Here is a 15,886-nt window from a genome sequence, read left to right on the forward strand (position 1 = left end):
AACAAAATAAAAAGTAATAAGATAGAACAAAGACCATTACAACAAAATTTGACAAAGCAAACCAACAGAATGAAAAGAGCCCAAGAGATAGCTCAAGGATAAGAGATTCAGTTGCTCACACTCAAGAGTCTTGTAAAAATACTACACTGAAAGTGATAATATGGAAGCAAATGACCCGGTGAAGATCTGAGCAGGCCCTATGCTTGCTGCTTTAGACTGAGTTCATATGAACTTGTTCGTGTTGATTGAAGGGACTTGCTCTCCTGGAGTCCTCCATCTCCTCTGGCTTTGAAGCTCTTTCTGCCTCCTCTTCTGTGGGATCCCGAGAAATGTATACACCAGTCTAGGCACAAAACCTTTTATCTACAATGGTGTCCTGCCTGAAATATAAGCTACAGCAGTGGTGGCACAAAGTTTATGGGTGTGATCTAAGGCCCAGTCTGTGAGATGGAACCCACACCTGACACTTGTTGGATAACTAAAAACCAGAGACTAGATAGCCCAGAGACCTTGGGTAAAACCAAATACTACAGGGCTTTAAATTAAAAAGTGGTGGTGATAAAATGATTCTTAAAAATGGTCTGCTAGTCTTAGAGATTAGTGGCTTACTCAGTTATCGGCAGAGAAGCTTCTTTCTGCAGCAGATGGGGACAAATAGAGAGATCTGTAGCAGAATTTCTAAATGGTCTCATTAAATAAAAAACAGGGAGCCAGAAATTTGGGTGAAAGCCTTAGAGATCAGGAAAATATGGAAAGCCACCAGCTGATCTCACCTCACCAACTCACAGCTTCCAAAGTGCGTGATTTCCTGTCTACCCAGGCTGGTATGCCTTGCTTTTCTGCCCTCTAATTGGCTTACTTCCTCTTCCTACACAGCTCTGTCACTGTCTGTCTGTCTGTACAGACCTCCAGATCTCTATGGTCGGTACTGGGATTAAAGACGTGTGCCACTACATTGGGCTCTTTTCCCTAGTGTGGCCTTGAACACACAGAGATCCTGCCTGCTAAGGGATTAAGGGCATGTGCTACCTGACTTTGTTTACTTAAAATGGCTGGCCTTTCCCCCCTGGTTTTCCAAGCAAACTTTATTTATTAACACACAAATATCATAAATTTCATCACATTTCAGCACAAATAAAATATCTCCACAGAGACTCACAGCCAGACTTCAAGTAGACAGACCTTGGAACACACAGCTCTAAATGGGATGTGTCCATCAAATCCCTCCCTTGTGAAACTCTTAAACAAGACAATGTATGTAAGTGTCACAGCTTGTGACTTGGCCATCATCTAAGGCCTTGTCTTCATCTCCAGCACCCATATGCAATGCAGGATCATATGTTGACACCTAGATCTTTGCATGATTTTTATCTCCTCTTCTAGTTAAACTTACATGTTTCATCATCCATGATTTATGCAATCTAATTAATACAAGATTTTTTCTTTTTTTGATCAATCTGTTTTCTTTTAATTTTATAATTAATTTAATTTTACATATCAGCCACAGATTCCCCTGTCCTTTCTCTTCCTGCCGTGCCCCCCCCTCAATCCACCCTCCCATTCCCACATCCTCCAAGGCAAGGACTCCCATGGGGATTCAGCTCAGCCTGGTAGATTCAGTTGAGGCAGGTCCAGTCCCCTCCTCCCCTCACCTATGCTGAGCAAAGTGTCCCAGCATAGACCCTAGGTTCCAAAAAGCCAGCTCATGCACTAAGGACAGGTCCTGGTCCTACTGCCTGGGGGCCTCCTAAATAGTTTAAGTTAATCAACTGTCTCACTTATCCAGAGGGCCTGATCCAGTTCCATGGGGCCTCCTCAGCTATACCCAAGGAATGCTCAATCATACCACAAGGGCACATGCTCAGCTATGTTCATAGCAGCATTGTTTGTAATAGCCAGAACCTAGAAACAACCTAGATGCCCTTCAACTGAAGAACGGATAAATAAAATGTGGTACATTTATACAATGGAGTACTACTCAGCAGAGAAAAACAATGACATCATGAGGTTTGCAGGCAAATGGATGGATCTAGAAAAAATCACCCTGAGTGAGGTGACCCAGACTCAGCAAGATTTTCTTTTAGGAAAAGCAAAGTTAATATAATACATGCAGGGAAGGTTCAGTGATTCTTACAAATCTACCATACTTTCTTCAAAGTAGCATCACAGATCCATTTATTGACTTGTGGCACAACATCTCAGTTGTTCCAGAAAGTCTTTTCTGTAGTGGGTTGATTTTACACACACACACACACACACACACACACACACACACACACACACACCAGTCTGTATCTTAATATATAGAAAAACTCCAAAGTATGACCTAAAAAAAAAAGCATATCACAACTGTGGGGGCTGTCTACTCTTCAAATATTACATGCTGTCTCTTCTATCTCTTTAAAAATACTTGCAATGAGATTAGGTTTTAGGTATTAATTCCAGTCAATCTTACAACACAATTATTTTCTATTCACGCCAATGTATAATTTCTTTGTCCTACTGCCCAATTTTTGATTATCTGGAAGATTATTTACAATCCCTTCTCTTTTCTCCTTTCTTTTTTAAGTCTTTAAATCTTCAACATTCAAAGCATAAGAGCCCTTCTCTTTGAACTTTTATTTCCACATAAAATAACAATTAATCTATCATTAATCTATCATTCTTATTTAACTAATTAATCACATTAACATTTACTGTATATTTTTTAAATAACTTGCAAAACACGTAAAATTCTTATTGTGAAACTCACTGAATTCAAGGTATATTATATTATCTGGGAAATCAATCTTTTAGTTTTGATTAATTAGTATTGGCTTGAGACAAGAGATACAATGTGGCTATTTTACACAATTTCCGTAAATATGATTGTAATTTTAGCAGCACGTGGGGAGCAGAGTATTAGCAAACTTATTCATGTGCTTATGATATCAACAATGACAATACTCATGTGAACTTGGAAGTGGTTGTCTAATTTATTTGATGTGAGGGAAAGCAAGTCACAAAGGTAACACTGTCATTATAAAACTGAGGGTGGGAAGGTTGAGATCATCTTTTCCGTTTCAATAATTTACAGGCTGTTGGATATCTTGACAATATTTGCTTAGGTCAGGTTGTTGAAGAAAGCTTGTGTTCCAACATATGGCGAAACAAAAAAATATCCTGCAGATGTTAGTCTGCACAGTACAACTCAAGAATCTGCTTTATTTTATAATGTTTAATACTTAAAATCTAACTACAGTAATCTTTTCAAGTTTTTTAGGTCAAACTAACTTTATAGATTGCTTTAATGTTTTCTAGGCTGTTGTGTGCAATCTCTCATGACTAATAAGTGACAAAACACTCGGTTTTATAGGCAACGGTGGTGGGTGTTTATAAACAGGCTGTTGGTCCAGGGATGTTATTGGAATTTGACTATTCTTTTCTCATTGGTTTTTAAAATTGTAACCATGGAGATAAGTAAATATTTTGAGAATCTAGCAACATATGCAGGGGAACATAGTTTCTCTTGTCTTTTAGCTTAATGGTGTTAGGAAAGACTCTAGCCAGATGTGTCTTGTCTCCCTTCTAGTGCATTTTCTGAACTGAAATTGATTAGTTATTACGTCATCTCTGGAAAGTGGTAATTTCCTCAAATTCTAAAATTCTTCTTGTCTTTTACTTCATTCCTTCTTTCTTTTCTTTTTAAAGTTTTGATTTTCTCTTCATTCCTCCATTAATGTAAGGGTCACTAAAGTATTGTTAGTAGGAAAAAGTTATGCATTAAATAACATTTATAGTCTGTAATTTTTTTAAATATAGGTGAAATTTATACGGAGTATAATGGAATCTTGCAGAAATATTGAATGCCTTTTTTCTTCAGTCTCCCAAATACTGATTGTTTATCAGTTATGTAGTAGATCAAAATAATTCTGAGCTGATAAACTAAAAAAGGTATAAGAATTTATAGAACTTGATAAGAAATTTAATTTTATATAATAAGAAATTTCACATTATATAATACTTAGTGAAAATTAATTCGTGACTGGATACCATCATTTAAAAAAAGTTAGTGAAAAATTGATTACATAATTTCAAATGACCACTTCCACATTTACCATGCATTTCAAAGGGTAACTATATTCTTTTATTTTATAGGAATAAAGCAGACTCTACAACTTTAATTAAGTGATGAAATTTTACATCACCATTATTGAAAGAAATGACATCACTTCCCTAAACATGATGCCCTGAGCATATTTAATCAAATATATAAAATTCTTAAAAAGAAATTAGAAGAAAGGAAAACAGACTTAGTCAGTATCAAATGATGGTGTATGAGACAAATGAACTCTGTGTTCTTATTCCACGTTCCACCCTGTCTCTCCATACACATCTATTCATCCAGACATCTATCCATGTGGCTTTTTATACCTCTCTCCTTTTCACCTCCTATGTGAGCACATGTATGTATGTGTTAGGCTGGTAAACTATTCTTTATCAATGAAACTAAACGTGTAGCAATAACATTTTAGCTTGGTTTAGGAAATATTTGCTAATGCAATAAAGGTTAACTGAGACATTAGAGAACTAATTCTACTTTGGATAATTTCATTGTTTTAATATTTAACATATTGATTACATCCATTCTAGTTAACAATGATTGGGAACTCTGTGACAAAATAAAAGGTTACCCTTCTTTGACCTTTTTGATACTGGCGACTAACTATCTTCTTGGTTTCCTTTGGCTGCAGATGTCTAGAGTATTTGTTGATGACTGTGTATGAGACCTTCTTGCCACTTTGAAAACAACTGTGGTTGTTTCTAAGTATTGTCAGTCCACAAAACTGTTCCTACATTCTTTTAATGCAGTGGAATTGAAAGTTATGTCTACATTTAAATGTTTCTGCTAAACTCCCCCTGCTGTTAATATCTGGAATAACTTTATTTGAGATAACCTTCATCCTTTCAAGTGATTCCTTCTTTTCCTCTTCCTCTCCTTCTCCTTCTCCTTCTCCTTCTCCTTCTCCTTCTCCTTCTCCTTCTCCTTCTCCTTCTCCTTCTCCTTCTCCTTCTCCTTCTCCTTCTCCTTCTCCTTCTCTCTCTCTCTCTCTCTCTCTCTCTCTCTCTCTCTCTCTCTCTCTCTCTCTCTCTCTCCTTTCCATCCTTCTTCCTTTTTTATTACTCTTTGAGAATTTTACACAGTTTTTTGTTTTGTTTTTCTTTGTTTTTTTGAGTCAGTGTTTCTCTGTAGCTTTGTTGGCTGTCCTGAAAATCACTCTGTAGACCAGGCTGGCCTCAGACTCACAAACATTCCCGGGGCTCTGCCTCCCCAGTGCTGGGATTAAAGGCGTGTGCCAAAACTGCCCCACCACAGTATACTTCTTATCATGTTTTCTTCTTTTAGTTTTTATTTGCCTATTCCATAAAGTAAGTAAGGCAAGCCTTTTGTCTTTATTTCCTCATTGTTCTTTGTGTAAATTTTATCCATGGATCCTCCCACTGGGCTACAGAATTTCTACTAACATTTTTGTAAACATGACTCTCACATCTGTATAAATGTCCCAAATCTATCCTCAGTTTGAGACATCCAGATATCTGTCAGCAATCTTAACCTGGATAAAATATAAAACTTTCCAGTTTAATAGATCAACACACAGCTTGATGCTTAGTCTCCAAAACTGCTTGCCTTCCTGTATTTATTGACCACATAAGTAGTATCAGCATTACTGGAAGTCTGTGGGTTCATAACCCCTCTGCTGTTTTTCAGTCATTAATATTTAACAAATGAGAAATCCTGCTAGGATTTCACAGTGTTTTTTTTTTTTTTTTGCTATGCAGTTTTAATTAATTGCTTTATATTACAATTACGTCTTTGCAATTATGTCTTTAGAATGTCTCAAAGGAGCTGGGTGGTGGTGGCATATGTCTTTAATCCCTGTGCTCAGAAGGCAGAGGTAGGGCCAGGTGGGTATCTGTGGGTTCAAGGCCAGCCTGGTATACAAGGGAGTTCCAGGACAGCCAGGACTGTTACACAGTAAAACCCTGTCTTGAAAAACAAAAAGCAAAACACACACACACACACACACACACACACACACACACACACACACACACACAAAACCACAAAACAAAAAAAAATGTCACAAAGGGAAAAAACATTGTCTGCAGTCTGTATTAAAATCCTGGCTATTAGAGCAAGTAATTTATGCCCTTTTTTTAGACAATCGTATATTCTTGTCTGATCCGGATTATTCATTGATAAATTTATAAATTTCAGTGTTCCTCCACTGAAAATACATACAATTTTCACTGACTTCTTCCACCCTCACTTTTGCTACCAGAATCCTGTAAAGTACGTTACAGACTTCTGTATCTTCTCTGCATCATTTCTAGACTATTGCCCTTCATTGGCCATGGAAATACTGAAGCAGTCCCAGCTCTGCTTGTTACATCACATTTCCTGCTTGTGAAGTACTTGTTAATCTTTGATCATTATTTCTTTGCATTAGTAGTTCTCTCTGCCTCAAAGTTCTCCCCCCTGAGTGGCTACCTGGTAGAGTTCCTCTCAAGAATATAGCTCAGAAGCTGACCCTAGGGAAAACCATAATAGGCTTTTCAGACACGCCTTTGCATTTCCATTTGATTTCAGTAAATATGGGTTGGGTATAATAGTTATTTTGTATATACGACTTCTCAACAGGTAGTGTGTAGGTGCATGCATGTGTGTATTTATTCACACACCAACTCTTTGAAAATGCATTGTAAAATATTATAGCTACAAAATCTCTAATGTTATTCTCATCCAGGTTCTGCTTCATCAATTTCCATTTTACCATGTGTATAGATATATGCACACCCACACATATATGCATATGTAGTGATATATGTATGTATGTGTGTATATATATATATATATATATATATATATATATATATATATATATATATATAGTATTTTTCTGTCTGTATTCACAGATGTTTTTTCTTCATGGAAAATGTTGGATGTCTCCCTGCACAGCAAATAGCTGATATTAGATTCACTAGCAGTTGGTTTTTAGCCTTTCTTCCTTTATCAGTAGGAGTCCATTAAGCATTATAAATTACATGCCGTTCTCTCAGTGAATTTGTCAGTCACAACAAGCTGTCTGGAGTTACTGATTAGTTTAAACTGACTGGTGTCTTCTGGAGGCACACAATGGATTTCAGCTGACAAAGGAGTATCAATTATAGTATGTAGTAAAAGTGTAGTATACATTTATGGGAGAACAAAATGATCAATTAGATTTTAATTAATAAGTATTTATTTGATCTTATAATATATTTTAGACATATTTAAACTAATGATCAACTTTTGCAAAGTCAAACTGTGTATATTGTCTATAATCATTCAGTTACAACAAAAGTAAGTATAGCTCTTAGAACAAAGGACCTAGTTTCGGTTGATATGTCTATAACAGTAGCTTCTAGCATCATTATTTCCTCCAGTAGAAAAAAATGTGTAAGGATAGATTCCTTGATTATTTTGACAGTCAATTTAATTTTTTAAATTATAGGTATGGTGCCAATAAATTGTTGTAAGTATCTTAAATGTATCACTCAAAAATATCAGATAAAAACACTGTGTTTTAAAATTCAAAAAGTTTATGTTTCACATGTCTCAGATGTTTGAAAATGAAAAGACATTGCATCCACATCCATTTGGCATTTGTTGAGGATTTCACATTGTATCATTATATGACACATAATGATATACAGATCTCAATGATATATAGATATCCTTGTATCCTTATATGTCATCACTTGACAAGCAGCAAACATGTTAGCCAGAATCACAGAAAGAGAACCTAAACATTGGATTATCTTTCCCAGCTTTCTTTTACTTAACCATATATAATATTGTAAAAGGGAATGGATTTTTGGTCAAATGTGGTTTTATTCTGGGAGCAATCTACCAGACCCTTGGATAAGTTATGAAGCTACCCATGGCTGTGGTTTCTTCTCGGTAAGAGCTGTTTTAATAGTGAAGCTTGAATTATCCATTTATTGGTTGTGAATTAAGTTCAGTTGTTTGAGGGATTAGCTAGTGTACATGAAACCCTGGTTTCAGTCCTCACCACCATATGAGCCAAAGTGTGATGGCATATGTATCTAATCCTAAAAACTGGGAAGTAGAGACAGAAGATGAGTTCTTTAGGTCATCCTAGGTAAGGATGACCTAAAGAACTTACTTTGAGGCTAGCTGGGGCTATTTTAGACCTTGTCTAAAAAACAAAATATCCACTAAGCTTCTTACAATAGAATTATGGAAGCAATGATTCAATACTGGCAGTTTTGCATCTCAAAAACATTTCTGGTCATGTTCTCTATATACTGTTTTATACTGCTTTATTTTTTCAACATTTTACTGTGTCATGAGTATTTTCAGAGTTCATAATGCTTTAGAATCTATTTCATCCAACAAAAAAAATAATTCCCTCCTTCATGACATATTTCTTATACACTAGAATTACAATTCAAATTTTTCACAAAATATTTTTGCTATATACTTACACATACAATGTAATTTTGAGAATGAAGACACTCTGAGATGTCCAGATGTTTCAGAATAGTCAGATGTTCTACGTAAAAAACACCATTGTATGAGTTTTAAAATTTACATTATCAGCTAGATATTTTGGAAAAGAGGATTGCTGAATTAGTAAATAGAGTCAGCCATACTGATTGATTTATTCTCAGGTTTTTCATTCATACAAGTCAACTCAACACTCTACATTACAGAAAACCTAGATGTATTGACATCTTACAGAATTTTTGGACTATGGAAACCAAGCTCCTATAATTTTATATTTGTTTAATGGAACTAACTACAGCCTTGTTTGTATTATAGGAATTCAATAAAATAGAAGTTTATTTTTAAATGTTCCAAATATAACTCTTTAAAATTGTATATGCTCATTTTCTTATGATAACTGGTTTATCAGTGAATTAGATTATAGTAAGTTTGTCTCATAAAAATATAAAAGTAAAGTCACTTTAACATTTTATATTTTAATGCCCAGATTAATGAAGGGCTCCAGTTGTTAGGCATTAATTTTTGATACTTGATAAATGCTACTTTGAAAAAAGCACCAGAGTAAGCACAGATTATGATTCTCTTTAGTGTTACGTTGTTATTTCTTTCAATTATAGATCTCAGTATAAACACATATATATAGTCACACATAGATAATTCTGTGTAGTTTGTTCAGGGAAATAAATAAGATTTTACAGTTTATAGCTTCTAGTATAAAAACGTGCTCATGATCTTGTATAATACTAACATATATCAACATTAACAATAAATAACATTTATGCAGTTCAGCTCAATTTTCTTGGTGTTTAATATATATATATATATATATATATATATATATTATCTAATGCATTTTTAGAATTGAAATCTACTTTGAAGTTGTAAGTTTTCTCATTTCACTTTTACAAAATAATAAATTAAATAACAGAGCCAGGTGGGGTGGCACATGCCTTACTTAATTCCAGTACTCACGATGCAGAAGCAGGTGGTGGATCTCTGTAAGTTCGAAGCCAGCCTAGTCCACAAAGAGAATTTCAGGACAACCAGGGATGTTACACAGAGAAACTCTGTTTTGAAAAAATAAAATAAAATAAAAAATAAACCTAAGTAATAATTTTTTTTACATAGGTTAGGAACCAATTTCAGTTGACATCAAATGATGTCAATGGATTGTTACTACGGTGGCTTAACAGGAAGTCTCTATAGACTTTATTTTCAGTATTTATTAATCAGCTGCCATAAACTGTAGGAAGATAACAGCTAGCCTGGCAAAATAAAATGGGCGCTCTCTCTCTCTCTCTCTCTCTCTCTCTCTCTCTCTCTCTCTCTCTCTCTCTCTCTCTCTCTCTCTCTCCCTCCCTCCCTCTCTCTCTCTCTCTCTCCTCTCCCCCTTTCTCAGCTATAAAATTCAGGGTATCACACATCGTATGTAAGCACTACTATTTGTGTGTCTGCGCGCATCTGTGTGTGTATGTGTGCGTTTGATTTGATTGTTCGTATTTGTAATTAAGATTGGAATAAAGAAATCTGAATTTTCCTCAGCCAGATTTCCAAGGTAGGCTGGGTTTCTGGCGAACGGCTGCTATTGAAACTTAATTTCATAATTTATGGATTTTTTAAAATTGCTTGTTCCTCAGATATCACATCCTGTGTGGTGTTTCCCCTTCCTCTATTACTCTGGTTCTCCCCTCCCACCTCCTCTCTCCCTCAGATTTACTCCTTTCCCAGTTTCCCTTTGGAAAAGAGCAGGCTTTCCAGCAATGTCTACAAAATACAATATAAGTTGCAATAAGACTAGGCGCAAACCTGCATATCAAGGGTGAGCAAGGCAACCTAGTATGAGGAAAAGAGTACTAAGAGCAAGGAAAAGAGTCAGAGACAGCCCGCACTTCCACTGTTAGGAGTCTCACAGAAACACTGTGCTACATAACCGTACCATCCATGCAGAGCGCCTGCTTAGACCCATGCAGGCTCCTTGATGGTTTCTTGGTTCTCTGAGCCCTGCTTAGTTGATTCCATGTGTGAGCATGTGTTCTTGCGGTGTACTTGACCCTTCTGGCTCATATAATCCCTCTCCCCTCTTCCATAGGATCTCCTAGCTCTGTCTAATGCTTGGCTGTGGGTCTCTGCATCTGCTCCATTCAGTTTCAGGATGAAGCTTCTTTGATGTCAGTTGGAGTAGGCTCTGATTTATGAGTCCATGAGTTTAGTAGAACATCATTAGGAATCATTTCATTGATTCTTTTCTTTCTTTTTCTTTTTCATTTTTTTTTTTTTGCCAGTCATGTTTGGTTCTATCCTAGGTCTCTGTGATATTCAGCCTCTGGCTCCTGGCCATCCAGTCAGTGTCAGGCATGGACTCTCTTTCCTGGTCTGTGTGTCAAGTTGGGCCAGTCATCCCTGAAATCCACAAGGATGACCTTAGTGAAGGCTGCTGGTAATGGGGGAAATGGAGTCCAAACCGGCAATCTTTCTGTAAGCAGACAAAGCTTTCAGTGGTGGGACTAGAATGTCAATCCAGCCACAAAAACCTCGAACATTTATTTATGGAGTCCAAGTTTCTAAATATTTCCCCAATACTGCCTTAGATTATTTTCTTTTCTGATAAACTGGAAATACATACACAGCTGGGAAATCTATACATATGTGGTAGAAAATAGATGAAACTAAATAAAAGAGCAGTGACAAAGTAGAAGAAAAAAAAATAACTTTAGGAAAGTTTTTCTTATTTCTTCCACTTGGACCTTTTTTCATACACACTGAATAAATATAGCTTCTGTTAAGACTATAAGGATTCATCTGATGATGTATCAACACATTTGTATCTCCTGCTGTGGAAGATTGCACGTAGTATCACCTATAAAAACAGATGATTATCCAAACAAGATTAAACATAGAACCAGGGGCTATCTAGATAAAGCAAACAAACTATGCATATAGCCATTTTCTTTCTAATGCCACTCACCTGCAATATATGAAGAATCAGTCATCTGTACAAATTAAATATGACCATGTATGAATGATTTACCCTAAATGACTGGAACTCTTTCTTGCAAAGAAATAATTTGATTTTTAACATCACTATCAAAACAGAAATGAAAATGTTATTTAATTTGTTATAGTTTTTATAGATGGATGTTTTGTTTAACATAAACATTTTCAGGACTGGTTTTATATGTTAAATTAGTGATCACACATGCTTAAATGTCAAATCATCATAGTAAATCAGAGCCAATACCATCTGGCCTATCATGCGCACTTGTGAATTTACTGGTCATTCTGTACCTGTCATTGTTCCACACTCATGCTGCTTAGCATCTGCCCCAAGTTTAACATGTCCTTTACAATCACAAGTAAAGGGAGCGTTGTGAGTTGTGCACAAAGAATTTGTGGAAAAACAAATCATCACACATCTCAAATATAGCTTTAGATATCAATGAACAGATGTTGAGCTAAAAAGAGTATGATAATATAAAGAAACAGATACTGTAGCTTGTGGATTTCAAGTGGCTGATTCTGTTTCTATTCCTTGTTTGCTTGACAAATGCTTTTTAAAAATGTTGATTTGCATAATACAATTTATAACACAACAATGTTATAAAAAAGAAGAATAAAAAATAAAGTATAAAAATGAATAAATCTACAATTAAATGTAAAATCAATTTCAGGTGTTTTCAAAATTATATGAGAAAAGAATTCAAAATTAGTTTCTTGTATATCCATTGTTCCTTGACTTTAGGATACAGAAATTTGTTGTAAATTATTTTTAAAGTGAAATATCTTACTGGAACTTTAAAGTGATATTTAAACTGTTAATGTTTTGGTTCAGTTGTCTTTAGCATTTAATCAGTTCCTATCATACACAAATACTTTCCTGGGAGAATATAAAGATAAATATAAAGATAAATATATGTCTTTATGAAGTCCCAAAATAATACTTATAAAAACAATTGAAAAATATCAAACATAAAATATAATGGCTATGTGTTTTCTGAAATATTACAAGAGCAGCTGAAATGTGAAGCTATTTGTTATAACAAACTAATCTCTATGAAAATTAAAAACAAAATTCTGGGCTGGAGTGTGAATTGCCCAGATTGTGGGAGGCTGCAGGTTTGATCCCAAGAAAAACAAAACAAAATAAAGAAACAGCAAAAAATTGAAGTGGAACATGGACTCTGAGAGATAAAGGCACATGAGCAGGTACAATCCCAGGAAATAGAATTAAGACCTTAATTCCATTTGTTATATCTAAATTTTCATTTATTGTTATATAAGTACATTATAAAGCATTATAAAGATGATGATTTTTCAAGTGTTTTTGGGAACCATGACATATATGGATAAATATACTGATTCAATGCTTCAAAAACACAATTTTGCATTCCATTTTTTTTCAAAAGCTAAAAATGTAGCATTCGTATTTTTTGGTTTTTTAGAAGGAAATTTTAATTTCTCAGTACTTGGTTAGTGCTGGTCATGAACTCTAGATTTTTTCCTGCTTTAACAAACTAAATGCAGGATTTAGAGGTTTGTGCCACCATAATGTCTCACTTCATTTTGATGAAATACCAAGTAAAATCAAATCAAGGATCATTATGCAGGATGATTGACCTTTATTCTCTAAGAATGTGTTGATATAATGAAAGCAACAGAATAAGAAGAACACAACTAAATACGATGTTAGATACCATTTTGGAGCAAGAACTAGAAAACAAATGAAACAATACAAAATAAAAACCTCTTTATTTGTAAATGATAAAAGTTTAGTTAGGTCCACAGAATATTTGGTTCTACTGTAGTCATTTTTATTACTGGTAATAATAATTACTGAGTGGTTAATAAAGATGTTTTGACCTGACAAAAATTTTAAATAAATTATTTTCAAAATGTATGCAAATTTTGAAAGCAGAAAATTATTCCAAAAATGTTGATCATGTAAAAGTGGGTGTAGATGTGGAGACCTGTGGTGGTAATCTAATTATACTGAAATGTGATTTTGATTGTATGTTAATAAATAAAGTTGCCCGGGGGTCAGAGCTATTAGAGCCATTGCAAGAGTGTGGCGGTGGTGGCACACGCCTTTAATCCCAGAAAGCCAGCCTTTAATCCCAGGGAGTGGTGGTAGAAAGCAAAAAGATATATAAGGCGTGAGGACCAGAAACTAGAAGCATTTGGCTGGTTAAGCTTTCAGGCTTTGGAGCAACACAGTTCAGCTGAGAGCTATTGGGATGAGGACACAGAAGCTTCCAGTCTGAGGAAACAGGACCAGCTGAGGAACTGGTGAGGTGAGATAGCTGTGGCTTGTTCTGTCTCTTTAAATAGACTAACAGACAGGAAATAGAGCCCTGATTCGGGAAGCTGGGACACCGCAGGCGGAAGGGTGAGATTTCAGCTCTGAGCTCTGACCTCTCGGCTTTCTCTTTTGCATTGTTTCTGTGTTTCTTATTTAATAAGACGGTTGGTTACATCTATATGAAATTATGAAATTTACAGGTAAATTGAACAGTGCTGGAGACAATCACCTAGAGTGAGGTAACCTAGATTATATTACATGTCTTCTTTCACATGTGGAAGCTTGTTTTTAAGGTGTTAAAGGTGTATGTCTCCAATGCTGGCTGTATCCCTGAACACACAGAGATCTATGAGATTAAAGGTGTGTGCCACCACCGCCACACTCTTGCTATGGCTCTAATAGCTCTGACCCCAGGGCAACTTTATTTATTAACATACAATCAAAATCACATTTCAGTATAATTAGATTACCACCACAATTTCACGTTTCCTAAAAGCTGAATATTATTGGCATAATTTATTGTGTAAATGTGTAGGTATTCTCATTATCTTTTCAAGTGATGGACATCTGTACTCTCATTTGTTTTACTCATCTTGGCCACTTTGACTGGTATGAGATAAAATTTTCAAGTAGTTTAAATTCTTATTTCCCTGATGGATGACAATGTTGAACATTTTTAAGTGTTTTTCTGCCATTTTTATATCATCTTTTGAAAACTCTTTAGTTAGTTTTATACCCCATTTTAATTTGTTTACTTTTTTCTATTGTTCAGGCTTTATTTTTAATTTATTATTGGAGACACTAACTCTGTATCAGATGTATAATTGGAAAATAATGTTTCCATTCTTTTGCATCCAGTTTTCTGTAACGATTCTCTGTTAGGATGTACAGAAGCTCTTTAGCTTCCATTTGTTACTGTTCTTAATACTTGTGCTATCAGGGTCTTGTTCAGAAAATCCTTTCCTGTGCCAATTAACTCAAGACTATCCTCTACTTTCTCTGCTATCCCATTCAGGATATTTTGGTCCAGTGTTGAAGTGCTTGACCAAATTGGGGTTGAGTTTTTGATAGATATAAGTCTATTTCAGTTTTCTATGTGTAGCCATTCAGTTTGACCAGCACCATGTGTTGAAGATGTTCTCTTTTCTACAGGCTGCATTTATATTTACTTCTTTATTTAAATGTAGGTGCCTGTACATGTCTGGAATTGTATAAGTGTCTTCTGATTCTCCTGATCAATTTTTTTTAAATACCACTTGCTTTTTGTTACTATAAATCTGTAACAGAAATTGCTACCAGAGATAGTATTACATTCAGCAGTTCTTTTACTTCTTTTATTATTCAGTATTTTTTTAACTAGTGTGTGTGTGAGTGTGTGTGTGTGTGTGTGTGTGTGTGTGTGTGTCCATATGAATGAAGTTAAAGACTGTTTTTACTATCTCTGTGAAGAACCATTTAGGAACATTAGGGGATTGCACTGAAACTGTAGATTGCTACTACTTACATGACCGTTTTCATACCATTACTCCTACAGACCTCTGAGCATGCTTGAAGAGCATTCCATTTTCTTGTATTTTATTTAGTTTCCTTAAGCTTTTATCAAAGAGTTTTAGTTGCTTGGTTATAATTCTTCCAAGATATTTTATTTTTGATGCTATTGTGAAGGTATTACTTTCTTAATATCTTTCACATAATGTTTGGCATTTTATGTAGGAAGTCTGCTATTTCTGTATCCTGATACTTTGCAAAATGTGTTAATAGTTTATAGGAATTTTTCTGGTGGAGTCTTTAGGATCTTTTATGTACACTATCATCTCTTCAGTAAATAATGATACTTTGACTGTTTCCTTTCCTATTTGAACCTTCTTTTTATCCTTCAGTTATTTTATTGCTTTAGTTAAGATTCTAAATATTATGTTGAGTAAGTATGGAGAGAGTAGACAACCTTGTCTTGTTCCTGATTTTAGTGGAAGTGTTTTGAGTTTCTCTCCATTTAGGATGATATTAGCTCTGTGCTTTCTGTAAATATCTTTATT

This window comes from Peromyscus maniculatus, chromosome 10, assembly GCF_049852395.1.
Source record: "Peromyscus maniculatus bairdii isolate BWxNUB_F1_BW_parent chromosome 10, HU_Pman_BW_mat_3.1, whole genome shotgun sequence".
Classification (NCBI taxonomy): Eukaryota; Metazoa; Chordata; class Mammalia; order Rodentia; family Cricetidae; genus Peromyscus; species Peromyscus maniculatus.